This window comes from Ammospiza nelsoni, chromosome 1 (genome assembly GCF_027579445.1).
Source record: "Ammospiza nelsoni isolate bAmmNel1 chromosome 1, bAmmNel1.pri, whole genome shotgun sequence".
Taxonomy (NCBI): Eukaryota; Metazoa; Chordata; class Aves; order Passeriformes; family Passerellidae; genus Ammospiza; species Ammospiza nelsoni.
This window is the reverse complement of record NC_080633.1, coordinates 103,232,291-103,247,914: the sequence shown is the minus strand read 5'-3', so window position 1 is coordinate 103,247,914 and position 15,624 is coordinate 103,232,291. Positions and strand designations below refer to the sequence as shown.

Sequence of the window (15,624 nt, the reverse complement as noted above, 5' to 3'; positions counted from 1 at the left end):
GTGCTCTCCAGCCTGTCTTCTTATTGTCTCTCCCTACCAGCAGAAGGGGTGACAGGGACCTATGAATATCTGGTAATTTCAATGGGCATAAATATTTTGATCAATGTAAGGTATACAGGAATTGCTGAGATGGAAATCAAGAAATCTAGTTCTCAGTTGCTTGGAATTTTTCTACCAACTTTTTATCATTTTCTGCATGAAGGTTCCTGTCACAGGATTTTGTGCAACTGCTGTGCAGCACAGAGATTTAGTAGTGGATTAGTGTATTATAAATGGAGACAAAACTATATACATATTGCATTTGTGTTTTGAGTTTTTTATTACTGTAAGGTTTTTTCTGGTTATGATTTACTATAGTAGCACCCAGTAACATTAATAAAATTATTCCTGTAAATCTTCTGTACCATCTATGGTTATTTATCAATATCTCTCCAGCAGGTGTATTAGAATAATGGATTAAAAGTTAATACTATTGGAGAGATAAAATTGATAATTTAAACAGTGCTCCCATGACTATGCTCAGTTTTAATTGTAAAACTTCTGTTTTATCCAGGTTACTCATACATCTCATTATTCTCATGCATATTCACTTTCTGGCCTTTTTTCCCTCTTGTTGTCTGTAAGGTAGCTTAGTGATTGTCAAAAAGACTTAAAATGTTGCTGTCAAATGCCTTGTGACTGGGACATCAAAGACAGGTTACCTGTGTTTTTGGTTTCTGGATCTTCTCAATTTTTACATAATTTTTGAATATATTTTACATTAATTATTTTAAAATAAGTTCACAAAAAAACCCCTGGTCACAAAGTCTTTAGCTACTTCTTCTACCACTTATGGTACTATGTACCTGTACCACTACAGGAACTATGATGTATACTTGGAAATGTAGAAGAAATACATTACTGTAAAATGAGTTTTTGTGTGAACTTGCAAAATAACCTGCATTTGGAAAGTGATGATCTCAGTTGATTGTTTTTAATTGACCTGCATAATAAAGAACAAGATTTGTTACATGTAAAATGAAATGCATTTACTGATTGCAGACCAAATATTTGAGCCTCAGTCCATTTGTTACCCTAAAAGTTACCTTGTCCACAGAGGTGGTAGATGTCCCATGCTAGGAAAAACTGAATATCAGGTTGGATGAGGCTCTGAGGAACCCGATCTGGTTCCAGATGTCCCTGGTCATTGTGGGGAGGTTGGACTAGATGGCCTTCAAGGATCCCTTCCCACCCAAACTGTTCCGTGGTTCTAAGTGGCTGTTAATTGCTGGCTGCAGAGCAGATGGACTGCCCTGTTTTCTTAGCTACAGTAAATACTTGTTTACAGATTTGCCCTCAGCAAGGGTTTCAATTTATGCTTAATTACTAAGAACAAACGAGTCCCCAAGGAGATGTCAAGTATTTCATTATATCTGCAAAGAGCTAAAGTGCTGTTTCAATTACTGCAGTCATTTTTTTCTATACCAGCTATACCCGGTACACTGGGAACATCAGTATTGTTTAGAACTAAATAATGTTTGACTTAAATTTTTTCATTTTTTCTTTTTTTTTTTTTACAGTTTTTAACAAATTAGACAATTCAGAAGGAAGCTTTAATTGTAAAATCTACAGCTTCATTAGAAGAAAGTAATAGCCCATTATTCTAATATCTTACATGTCTGAGACTAGCATTTTATATTTAGTGAAGTCAGTTCAACTACACCTAAAGTCAATAAAACTAGGGAGTAGGGTGCACCCAGTGTCTTTTAAATAATTTTAGTAATTCTAAACCATATTGAAGGTTTCCCACTTTGGAGGCAGTTATAAGGAATTTTCTTTTGGGGATGAGCTAAAACAGTGAGTTGAGATGTATGAGAAATCTCCAGGTTCTTTATAAAAGATGTTTGCTCATATGATGAGTTGCATTTACTTTCAATATTAAGAGTTTAAGAGGCACAGTGGATTTAATCTTGGTCAGCTGTAAACTTTGTGAAACTCATGCATAATGTATATGGATAATGTGAGTAAATTAACAGTAGTCTAGTATTTATTTTAGAAGTAATAAAGGGTGTTATTTATTACACTGACATGTCAATTTTTCATTTAGATCTGGTTTTGCATAGGAAGAAATACTGAAAATATGGTGCTTGACAGTCTTATGGATAAAAATGCAATATATAATGTGCCAGTTCAGAGCTGAAACCTCTATTTAATGAAGCTATGCCAATGCAACAGATTTATGTTGCAAACAAATCTTCCGTATCTGAAGACCAAGTTCAGCACTTGTTTCTCTGCATATTACTGGTTTGCTTTTGCTCAAAAGACAGTAAGTAGAGCATTTTTTACTAAAGCAAAACACAACCTAAACCCAAACTTATCATGTTTCTGAACAGAATGATGATCATTATTTAAAAGAGCGTGCATCCTGCTCTCTCCCTTCCAAACCCCTTTAATAACCTTCATGTAATCCTTTAATCCTGTAAGCTTTTATCTGGGGCTTTGTATATATTACCAGAGCAACTTACTTTCATTACAGCATCATCAAAGAATGGATTTCTGATGTTCTGTAGTGCACAGGGAGAATTAAGAATTTTTTAAAACCAATTCCTTTATGTTAGTACTTTTCTTTTTGTATGTATTTCCCCCCTGTTTCTCATAATATATTTGAAAGGCAAAACATTTACAGCTTGGAAGTGTAGTTACAAAATCTTGCAATTTAGTATTTTTCTGCAAAACTTCTTAGTGGGGGAGGGGAATAACTTCAGGTTCATGAGGAACGTCATGTAACACACTTTAATAATTTATTGTCTAAGAGTTTTCTCCATAGCATATAACAAGCTGACCTTTTGCAAATTGCCAAGACAGGAGGAATAAATGATTGTTACATTGAAAAATATGTATAAAGTGAGTGTTGCATTTTTAGTTTTGAAGGATAAAGGTATGATCACATTCAAACTTTATTAGCGGTTGATACAAAATTAATGTTTAACTAATTTCTTAAAGCTTGATTGCTATGGAAAAGGTTCCATTTAAATTAACTGTTATGTCACTGCTTTGATCTTTATTCTGGACAGATCTATAAGTTCTTCAATCAGTTGTAGGTTCTTTAAATATAATGTAATTTTAAAAATTACATTTAATTACCATTTTTTACATTTCATTTAATTTTTATTGATTGGATTGAAATTAGCGGTAATGTCCAGTTGTTGTCACTAAATAACCTGCAAAGTCATGTATTTGTTTCATGCTTCAAAAATGGGATTGTAGGCTTTGTGTAAGTGTTCTCAGAGGAGTCATGGTGTGGGTAAAATCCAGCATTTTATTAAAAAAAACATTAATTATATGGAAACTTATGCATTTCACAGTTCTCTGGGGTAACTAAAATTACTGGAGAGATGTGTCTGTGTTGAAGGACTGGAATTGCCTCTCGTTGGATTGTTTTTGCTGTGATCCATTGGCAGCAGGAACATGGCTGCTTCTCACCTTGTTGATGTCATATTTGGAAAGACTGTTCTGACTTTTTTTCACAGCCCCTCTCAGGAGCGTGTGTAAAAGTTTGACATCTGTCTACATATGAGGCGTTTCTACGTGGTTTTGTGGGGGAAAAAGCAGCTAAACTAAGAGGAGATACAGCCTTCCAGGCTAAATTTGAGGGTTATTTTATGACCATGATTCATGTGAACAATAACTGTCAGTATTTGGGGAGCAAGTTAGTGTCCAGTTTTGTTATTGTATTTTAATACCATATAGTATATATTATAATATTTTACTTAATGTTACTGAAATAATAATATTGCAAATAAATAATATTACTATATCACTAAATAAATGTATATTACTAAATATTACCATATTAAATTTATCTGTTTAGAAGGACTGAAAATTATAATCAGGTGTCTTTTGAAGAATCTGGTGAGGATTACATTTTTAAGGGAGCGATATATTTAATGAAAACATTTTGTTATTTACTTCCTGTGTTCGTTTCATAATTTTACTGAAAAGTTTGGGCCTAATGTTTGTCACTGCAAGTGTTCAGCCTATGTATTGTTGCATAGAAATGTAATAGGTATTGAAAGAGGCCTAGATTATTCACAGTGGGAGAAAATAATTCCTAAGTCTCCAGCTTTTGTGAGGAAGGAAAAATGTCACATTGACTGTACATAAAAAGGAGGAAGGATTTTTTACTAAGTCCTTATAGAATGCACATAATACACTTTGTTGATGGAATGTTTATTTTTAATTCATGGGTAAAACAGTGAACTGGTTAGTTGATGTTGGAGTGCTTCAGTGATTGCTCCTTGCAGATGGAAAAGGTACTGACTGGTTTTGTTCCATCCATATCCTCTTCTCTCAAGCTTTGTTACAAAGCTGCATAGAATAAACTTATCTAGAGCTATGTAAATGGAAGTTAGAAAGGAATAAAAATTTAATAAAAAAGTTACAGTCACTGTTAATAATTATTATTTTCTCTGTCTTCATTCTGTAGGTTTCACAAATTTCTCTGTTTTCTTTAATTTCTTTCAACTATTGCTTTAAGATATGCTGAATAATTATTTTTGATCACGTCTCTTTTGATGTCTCTTGCATTCCTAATTTTCCTTCTGTAAAGAAAGGATATGAGGACGCTCACTTCTATTTTTAAAGATGGGGGTGTTTTTTAATCAGTCTTGAAATAAAACTTGCTTATTCAGATCACTGGCTCTCACTTTCAGTGTGCCAAGAAGACCTTCCATTTATTTATTTATTTATTTATTTATTTATTTACGACATCTTTCTGTTTCACTCTCTCTCGTTCTTCAAAATAAACACTTAATTCATTGACCTTTAGGGACCTCAGCCACAGAAATCAAAGATATTTGCTGTCTGTGTTAGTTAGGGAAAAGGAAGAAATAGTGTACCCTCCCAAGATGATAAATAAATAAATCTAACAGGATTTACTATTTTTTTATCAATGAAAATTCAGCACATTCACTTGCTATGTGCGTTTCAGGGACCTATTTCAGTATCTACAATAAAATGTGGAAGTTGAATAACAAAATCTATGTTTTCATGATCTTGCACATGCTGTATGATAAATTGCTGTTGTCTGTTGGGTTAAGTACAGTGGAGATGTGCTGGGAAGGAAAGAATGGTGGGTCATTTTTCTGTCCCTCTGTTCTTCAGTTAACCTTGACAACTGAAAAAAGGCAGTCTTGGTAAGGAAAGAGTTGCAGCACATTCTGGGAAGAATTTTCATATGACTAAATCTGCATCCTTTGCATATTGACTGGTAATTATTGAAGATGACTGCTAGTGGGGGAAAAAAAGCCATCCCTTATATAAGATGAGAACTTCTTGCACTGTGGGACTTTGTAAATGAATGAACACATGAGAAAGCCCAGAAGAAGCTACAAAAATGTGAGAAATTGTTGAATATTAAGAAGAGATGACGGAGAAAGAAAAGGAGAAGACTTGCTGTCTGTATTCCTTTTTGTAGGCTACAGCAAGGAGGGGCAAACAAACGCTGTTTAGTGTGCCAAAAATGTCCTGGGACCAGGCAGAGCAAGCAGTGAACGTGGTTTGTCAATGAGCCATAATCTACCAGATTTTCAGGGCCTGAAGTGAGAAGTGTTGGGTGCAAATCCAGTAAGAATACTGAAACAGCTTAGCTGTGGTGCTTTTTGGGGCTGCAGTGAAATGGGGAATTGCTGTTGGGTCTTCCTGATACATGCAAGTAGTCAAAAGCAGACATTTAGTGCAGCCTGGTTGGGGTCCTCAGCCACAGCTTTAAGGAATGCAGAGTGAAGTTCTGTCACCACTGAGTTTATGTAATCTGGGATTGTGGGACAACAAATAAAAACTAAGTTCACGTTAAAATCTTCTCCAAATTGTACTAGACCTAATTCAGGAGCCTTTTCACCATTTCATGGCGTCTGCACTGCTGTTGTAACCTGCTTTCAACTACATGCACAGCTTCTGTCATCCAAATAAGACCTAGTGGGGCAAGAATGAATGATTTTACTTAATTGTTGTTCTGTCATATTTATATCTAGAAATTTCTTCACACATTTCATGAATGTGTGGGTGTTCATGCCTCTAAGGAACAGGGGCTTGCTTACTCAGTAAAAGTTGGAATCATGGAAAGGCCTGTGTGCTTCTGTCTGCCCCTGTCAGGTCTGCCTTAGAGGAAGGTACTGAGAAAGTACTGAAAACAGCATTTTAGGTTGCAATGGCATTTCAACTTTAGGTATATAGCATCACTGAGGCTGCACGTTGTAATTACATTGTCAATTGAGAATTGCTTAACACTTTTGATGCTTTAAACTATGACAGAATAATTCTGAGAAATGTTATTTTAGTTCTGTGGCACTTGCAATGGTGCACAGTGTCTCGAAATTTCTGAATGTACACTGCTTTCTGCTTGAAATGGGAGACAAAAAGGAACCTCTGAAATGAACTGTCAGGTTTCCTTTAAGGGAGATGATTCAGATCTAACCTTCCACGGTAGGTGGTATCGCTGCAGATGAATGAAGAATTCTGCAAGATGTGATGCCATTTTGCCAGCAGGAAAACACTTCACATTTAAGATAAAAATGGTTTTTGAAAGCTCCTGGCAGATGCAAAGTGACAAGGTAGTTCCTAGGCATTAGGTCTATATCTGAATAGAAGACATCAGAAGTACAGCCCTGGGACAATATATTCAAGGAAAGCTAGGATGAAATGAAGGTAATACAGATTATATTTGTCCCTGAGGTTTTTTGCTCAGAAATCTTGTAAATGTCACATTTTAGTTTTTGCAAACTTTATTTAAAGTAAGATTCCGTGTGCTGCAGTGTGTGTAACTGTCAGGATGTGTTTGTGAAGCTGTGTACCTGTCAGTCAGACCAGATCGCTGAGGTTTGACAGAGCTACTGCCTCATGTCTGTACTTTCATAAACTTTTCATGAGTCCTTTCATCAAAGATGGAGAAACTTACTAGTGAAGTTATTAGTCTAGTTGTTAAGGTTTTTTATTTTCTTTTTTCCTGTCCCCTTAATCTTTAAAATAGTTGTTCTGAGTCCTTTCATGTATTTTTGACAAAAACCTACCGTGGAAGGTACCACATTCTTGTAGTGTGAACCATATACAAAATGCTGTTCTTCAAGTTGTCTTCAATTATACCTCACCAGCAGTTAAAGTAAATTCCCTGCAGTCTTTGAAATGTGTGCCACATGTAGTCAAATCAAATATTTTTTGTTTTCTTGGTCTTGTTTCTCCTTTTATAAGTCTTAAGAGGCACATTTAAATCTTGACTAGATTCTCTTGTAGACTTGTCTTCCCTTGATGTACCTCCATAGGTTTCTTAGATTTCCTCCTTGTGCACATCAGCACATCCACAATCAGAAGGGATTCCATTAACTTGGTAATGCATCTATCTGACATTTTGAGTTGTGGTAGTTTATGAATATATACATTTATTTGTGGAGACTGTATCAGTCATTTTCAATTTATAGTCTTCTCTCAGGAACTTCAGATGCTCTACACCTGTGAGTAGATGAAGACCAATCCAGTTGAAAGAATAATTCCAAATAAAGGTTCTGCTGGAGTGCTGTACTGTTTAGGCATGGAAACCAGAATAGCTGTAAGTCAGATGCAGTGACATGCAAAAATGATGGCAGGATAAAAAACCCTTTGAAAAAGTAGATGCTATGGATTTTCTTTTTTGAAGCTTAGTGCTCTGAGATTTCATTAAAATGACAGACTGTACATCCTAGAATTCTCTGTGAGGTTGTTGTCAAAACCAGATAATTACCTAACAGTTGCTTAATTAGCTAATGGCTGCTCAAGTGAAGTTATTCTTAGAAAATATTCTCATATATTTAGCAATGTATTTTTTACTTTTTTTTTTGAAAGAATTGTTTTTTACATAATTTTCAATATGTGATTTTAATACCGTGTTAGCTAATAGCTGTAACAAAAAAACCACATCTGTGTCTTTTGAGAGGCTTGATTCATTACAGTCTTACCTACCCCAAAGTTGTCATGAAGTGATAATAACAAGCATTTTTACCAGATACAGGTTGAGTTTCTTTATTTAAAAAATAGATAGTGGAGAGAGTTAGTTACCTTACATGCATACCTTTATTGCTGCTCTTAAAGTCAAGGGACTTGTTCTGAAGCATTTTTGGCCTTAAGCTTCTTTATCATAATACTAGAACATTGTACAGTTCTGGAGATGGATTTAGACTATTTATTGACTGGATGTTTTTCTTGAAGCAGGCATGGTGAACAGAAAGAATTCATTGAAATTCACTAATGTGCATAATTCATCTATCATAATTTAACAAATGGAAAAGACTAAGACATGCTGCCATCCATCACAATTATTTAACTACACTCCAGGGTGTGATAAATCGTATTAAACAACTTTACACTTAGCAGATTCAGAGAATTGTACTGAGCAAGTTGCATCTTCTCTGTCAGCTTTCTGCTACTGTTCAGTGACTTGCAGTTTTGACATGTGTTACAAAACATTTAATTTAAACTAGAGATTTTTCAAAGCTGTTTTAAAAACAAACTTGCATAGAGGAATAAATAGCAGCAACCATCTCTAAATAGGAAGCCATGCTATGATTGTCCTTTAGAAGTACAAGTACTGCTTGTTCACTGGATTATATGGTGGGGGGCCAGGGCTATCAGGGAGCTGATTTTCTTACCAGGAAAGCTGTGTCCGCAGTAAAGGGCAGGTACATCCTAGTGCAGTCCTGAGTCTCTTTAGCCCTTAGGTGCAGCAGGTCCCTCAGTTTTTTCTTCCCTTGTTAAGATTAATATACTACTGTGTGTAGCCTGTATGATAGTTCAAGAAACAAGTTAAATAAAGAGGAAAATATTTGGGGTTTTTTGATTTTTTTATGTTTGTTTTTGTTGGTTTGTGGCTTTGGTGTTTTTTTTTTGTTTTTGTTTGCTTGTTTGTTTGTTTTTTTATTTTTGTCCTGTGTAATGGTACTCCGTAAAAGACTTCCATGGAAAAAAAATTTTGGTGCACTAACTCTGATTTCCAGGCCTTGGCATGTGATGATTTAGAGTGAGCATTTGCTTCTGGACCACATCTCTGTTTTTGAAGGAGCCTACCAGAGATGGGTGGAATTATTGAGGGGATACAGGAACAGCAGTGCCTGTAGTGACTCCCCAGGGTGGGATGTGCTTAATGTTGGATTTAGCCCAAGTCTGGAACTCTGTGGATTGATGTGTTGCTGCACTGTTGCCAACTGCAGAGTAAAGTCTTCATCCTCTGTTTACTATAGCAAGCTCTGAAATACAATTTAAGGGCTGTCAGACTTTCTTTAAACTATTGGAATGTGGCTTCCACTGGACCTATAGCATCAGCTTGGAGAGTCTGGCTGTACTATTTGTCACTCTGGTCAGTTTAAGATGATGGGTGTGAGGTCTGCACTTTGCAGAAGAGTCTTTAATGGATTCCTTTCCTAATCCTCTCCTTTTCCTCTTCCCTGCATTATCTCCTTTACTCTTTAGTGCATATCATTATGCTGAGGTGTTGCATCAGTGTTCATTGAGTTGGGTGACAGGGAACTCTTGTGTGGTTCTCTGCACTGTTGTTTTCTGCTCTTTCCATGCTCCTTGGTTAATCTTGTTGCTTTTTTTAGGGAACGTCTCTGATGCTTTCTTTTCTGTTATCTGTGTTTACCATCTCCTGATTTGTTCAATATATTCCTTAAATCAGACATGTTATTTTCTTTCCTTTGCAAAGAAACACTTCTGTATGCTTTCCTCCCCTCCTGCATTAGTTACTGCAGAATTTGGTGGTATTCCTCTGTATAACTCATTGAAAATCCAAAGTCACATTCCCTGCTATCGTGCTAGAATGAGTGTTCAGATTGCAGTCTTTCCTTTCTCCAGTAAAAGCCTCTTGCTGTTGGCCTTTGTGGATTATCGTGTTGGCTGTGTCCTCCTCCTTCCTTCCCTTAAGCCAAGCTCAGTAGTTTTGCCTACCTGGTACTCAGGGTCATCTTGAAGCTGAACACAGGCTATCTTCCATGCCCCCCAGTTAAGGGACTTCTTCCATATGCTTATCTTCATTCAAAAAACATCTTCTAACCTGACACTGAGATTATGTGCCAGTAATTAGTCAAATGATTAGGCTGAGGAGCAGGGAAAGACAGCCTAAGATGATACTAATTAGGGGCTTTTGGCAATGTAGTGAAAGATGAACAAAGATGATTACGAGAAAGTTGGGCCTTAAAGGCACGGATTTACAGTTTTTAGTAAAGGATTTACAGTACAGAAGCTGTTGTTGATCTGCCATCTGTGAGAACTGCTGCAGCAGTGTTAATTTGAGATGTTATCTTGAAACTCTGTTCATGCATAACTCAACATGATAGTGGTCCTTTTTTAAAGTAGTCAAGCCATCTTTATGGCTTTATTTTTTGTTTGTCTGTTGGGTGTGGAGCTTCACAGTGATCGTGTCTTGCTTTACCAAAAAAGATTTCAAGATTTGTTTCTTGTCACGTTTCGTAAGCGATAGTTGCACCACGTAAAGCTGTGGATATTGTAACACAGGGAGTAGTTCCCTACAAATAAAATGCCAGAGTTTGGACATTGCAGATATGCAAGTCCTAAGATCAACAGCAAGCAGGCACAGAATGAGACTCTGGTGCCTTCTCTTGGCAAGGAAGGATGTGATCAGAGGGCAGCTGAGTCAATGTGCTACATCCCCATCACCCCCATGTCTACCTGGCTCTGCAGTATGGTTGGTTAAGAGGATGGACTGTGAACAGGCCATTTCTTCAGTATGCTTGTTTTTGGAAGACAAATCATTACAAACAAAACAACTTCTACTCCCAAAACCAGAAAAAGGTGCAGGAGTTGAAGTATGGATGAATGCCACTAGTCTTTTGGCATTGAAGAACAGATCTATTGCTGCAAATCAGTGAAGAAGGAAAATTACTATAGTATTAGTATAGTATTTACCTTAAACAAGTCTACAGTATTCATGAATTTGAAGCTAGACTAAAATACTTCCTTAAAAATTGTTAGGTAAATGTGCCAGAAAGAGTAAGAGAAATAAGAAATACAAATTTTGTCTCATTCTGGTTGCTTAAATTAATTCTTGGTTGCTCTCAGGCTTATCTGAGGCTACAGGGAGAAAAGAAAAAATAAAAACTGCCAGAGAACATGGGAAAATATGTCTGAATGTAATGTATGCATAAAATGCAGGACACTTGTCTTGAAAATGAGGCAGTTTTCTGTAGGAAGGAGATCCATTATTTTGTAGTACTTTCACAACTGTGGAGAAGCAGAGGTGCGTTTTGTCAACCATGGTTTAAATTTTACATCAATAAAATAACCTTCTAGGGTATAGAAACTATTAAAAACAGTGAAACTGGCCATTCATCTTGCAAGTACTCATCTAAATTTTAAAGAACAAAAACTTAATATAAATTTTTCTCCAGAAAGTTCTCATGCACAGAATTCCCCGTCTCCACGAACATTTGTTTAGTCATTTATTTAGTTTGGTTTAGCTCTTTTTCTTTAGCCTTATTGTTTGCAAATCAGTGCCTTTCTAAATAAAATACCAGGTTTTCCAGAACACTGCTAATCAATTCATGCCACAGGTGACTTATGTCACAATTTTTTTTACCATTGTGAATAAAACAAATTGTGTGAAAAGGTGTGTGTGTGTGTGTTCCTGAAAGTCTCAATCCATCTTAGTGGAGCTATTTAAACAGAGCAGTGACTTCACTGATTGTGAGGATATTTTCTGCAATAGGTTGTTGTTTTCCATCACTGCTCTGAGTGTATGGCTGTATATGATAATTTCATGGGATGTTCTGGAGTGGTAGGTGCTATATTAAAAAGTCTGGCTTTCTGTTTTTATGTTTATGTCTTGGGGTTTTCTGGTTGGTTTGCTTGTTTACTTTTAAAAGAAATACAGGTCTGTGAAACAATTTCCTTGCTTCACAATTGAGAGCTCCTTTATAGATTAGGAATTGCCTGGTATTGTCCCTACTGCTGTTGGCAGTTTACATACCAGCATCATGAAACTGTGAAGCTATGTTGGTGTGCTTGTTTATTGTGAGGATTAGATATTTCTTTCTCACAATTCATTGGCAATTCCTTCTGGAAACAGAACTAACAGGGATTTGGAAGAAGTAGAAGAAAATATATGCAGAATATTACTAATTGCATCAATAGAATTGTTTGGTGTATGCTTGTTAAGACAGGAGGAACAGTAAAATAGGTTACAAAAATGGAGAGGAAGTGGAGAAAAGAGATATAGATGTGTGTTAAAAAGTAAGTTAGAAATTGTTAAAAATTTGTAACACAAAGCATTAAAAGGGTGAATAGGATAACCAAGTCTGTCAAACAGACATTAATTTGGTGCAGAGTAGCTTGGCTGCCTGGGAATAAACTCTCTTACATATCTGTAATTCTTCATTGGGTAATTTCATTCAATATAAAGTTCTGAGAGATGAATCTTTCCTCAGGAGAACGTGATGTTTTGAGTGAGCAAGTTTAACTTTACAGAGATATGTGACATTTAATATTTGTAAAATGTTTGGTGTCATGTGACATGTTAATGTAGAAATTGGAACGCTACAGAATCATCAGTGTACATCAAATGTGTTTTAGAAAAATGGTTAATAGGTAATCAGTGTGGAGTATGTGGAGGTCCTCTGAGGATTAGTTTTAAATCTGATAGTGTTTAACCTTTTTATTAGTGATGAGGAAGAAATATAGAGTCATTACTGATAAAAGCATGCAGATGGCAGCAGGTTTAGTGCCATGGTAAGTAGTGATCAGAGGGGAGATAAGTCATCTAGTAAGGTGGAACTGTATGTTCTGACACAGAAATGGGGATGTGCCTCCAGCCTCAAGAAACATGATCAAGGAGACAGTGATTGAGAAAGACATGGAAACCATGCTTTGCGATGTTTAATCAGAAGTATCTGAAACAGGAGGAACACTTGGCATTATTACTATGTCATTGGAATAGTTCATCTAGCTGATGCAACGTCTCAACTCACGAACGATCACAAACTCAGGAAAGTTCAGAAGAAGAACTATTCTGAACCGTTAAGTCTTTGGAAGCACACCTTTGAAATTCCTTAAATCTAGAATCTATTCAGCAAGTTGTATTTACAAGATTTGATCTAGGTTTGGAAACATGCTGTAGAGAACTGCTGTTTATTAACTGATGCAGGCCTCTGCATCAGTTAATAAACAGCAGTTAAGAAGCCTGAAGGACTAAAATTCAGGCTGAGAATAAAGTGAATTAATTTTTGGAAAAATGGGAGAGTTAAGTGCATGTTCCTTTGGTACCTGTGGACCTAATGAGATTCATGAGAGAGCTGGTGTTGTTATTCACCAGCTGATATGAAGGCCATTCTTCATAACCTTTCAAAGACTGTGGCAACTGGGCGAGGTGCCTGAGAGCTAGAGGAAAACAATTGTCAAAAAGAGCAATTAAAAGGATCCAGGAAACAACAGGCAGATCAGCCTCACCTCAGAAGGTGATGGAGCAACTAATTCTGGAAACTGTTTTCAGACATATGAAGGCAAGAAGATCAGGAGGAGTTAGCATGAACTCACCAAGGGGAAGTGACCAACATGATGACCTTCTTGACCAGCTTAATAACCAGCTATGATGAAATGGCTGATAGATGAGAAGAGACCACCAGATATTGTTCACCTTGACTGCAGCAACTCGCAGAGAAGCTGAATGAGCAGACAGTGGAGAGGCAGAAAACTGTGTGAGCAGCCAGGCCAAAGGGTGCTGGTCAGTGGCACGTAGTCTTCCCTGGAGGCTGGTGACTAGTGATAGACTTGAGGGGTCCGGTCCTGTCCTGTTCAGCACCTTCATTAATGATCTGGATGAGGGGGCAGAGCACAGCTTCAGCAAGTTTGCAGATGACAAAAAACTGGAAGGGATGGCTGATACACTGAAGAACTGTTCAGCAAAATACCAAGTCTTGCAACCTGGGGAGGAATTGTTCCTGACATCAGTACAGGCTGACATCTGAGCAGCTGGAGAGCAGCCTTACAAAAAAGGCCCTGTGGATCGAGGTGAGCACTGGGCTGACCATGAGCCAGCAACAGGCCCTTGCAGCCAAGGCCACTGGTATCCTGGGTTGCATTAGGAGGAACATTCCCAGCAAGGCTGGGCTGGTGATCCTTCCTCTCTGCTCAGCACTGGTGATGCCAAACCTGGAGTGTTGGGCCCAGTTCTAGGCTCCCCAGTACAAGAGAGACATGGATATACAGAAGAACGTCCAATGAAGGCCACAAAGATGGTGGATTGGAATACGTCTCTATAATAAAAGGCTGAGAGTGCTGGAACTGCGCAGCCTGGGGAAGAGAGGACTTAGGGGGAGCTTATCATTGTCTATAAATATCTGAGGAGATGGTGCAAAGAGGACAGAGCCAGGCTTTCTCTATCAGTGGTGCCCAGTGACAGGAGCAGAGGCAATGGGCACAGCCTGGAACAAAGGAGATTCCCTCTGAACATCAGGAAACTGAAAGATGTGACACAAGTCTGCCACAGATTGTCTGTGATGGTTGTGGAGTCTCCTGCCATACAGATTCTCAGGAACTATTGAGTTGTTGTCACTTGACACACAATTCTTACCATCTCTTTAAAGCTTCAGACCTATTTTCTACTTAAGATACAGAGACCAAGTACAACTTTTATAAAGACTTTTAAATGTTTAAGTAAGGTGCATTGGAAAAAAATGAAAATTTCCATAAAAGCTCAAGTGTTTTAATGGCTGGTAAATAATGAAAGGTAAATCAAGAGGGATACTTGAAAATGTGCATAAAAATATATGTATATATGTATACATAAATATATATGGTATATATGTATATATACCATATATAACAAGTAATAGTAATATTATATCAATACTTTCAATTAATTGAACCTAAAACTTCTGAGCTGGCCTCATTTGTCATAGATCAGTGACACTATCCTGATCTATACTGTTTGGAGACATGAGCATACATTTAGCTATTTTTATTTTTATCCCTATCCTGAAGGAAACTTTGGCAACTGAGCAACATGACCTTCCCAATGTAACATACTGGTGTCCCAGGAATATCAGATGTTTTTCACAAAGGATCAGAGGTGCTTGTTTCAGTATTACAACCTGGAAAAAACATCACTTTCATCAGGTGTGGAACGCAAATTAGTGAAAAGCAAAAAAGAATTTTTTTCAACCTGACAGTTTTTTGGGGTTGCTCATACTCAAGTGATTACAGTCACTCACACACAGACCTGAAATGGTTTCAGCAAGGTTGGAAATTAGATTGAAGATTTGCGTGGCCCCAATTTTCCTTTTTGTTACAGTACAACTTTTAAGTGAGTTTACTACTGACTTAATCCTCTTATAGGCAAGAATTGAAAGTAATTATTTTATCTGGGTAGTGTAGTGAGAGTGCCCTATTCTGCTGTGTGGGAGGTTCAAGAGTTCGCTCCTCAGGTCATCTAAGCTTGGGCTTGTCAGTGTTGCAGCAGAAATGTTTTCAGCAGTGGGTCAAATGTGGGTCAAATGTGGGTCTCTCTTGTAGCTGACGAGACCTTATGAAAATACCAGAGGTTTCTAAAATTAATGAATTCTTTTCCTTCTGCAAGAAGGTTATAGATGCGATGAATGAAATAAAGTATCA

At 37.1% G+C, this 15,624-nt stretch overlaps 1 protein-coding gene across 6 annotated transcripts in view; it reads left to right on the top strand.

Annotated features, from left to right (window-relative positions):
• PTPRM (protein tyrosine phosphatase receptor type M) overlaps positions 1–15,624 on the top strand; it is a 442,321-nt gene that overhangs the window by 72,585 nt on the left and 354,112 nt on the right. The window lies entirely within an intron of this gene.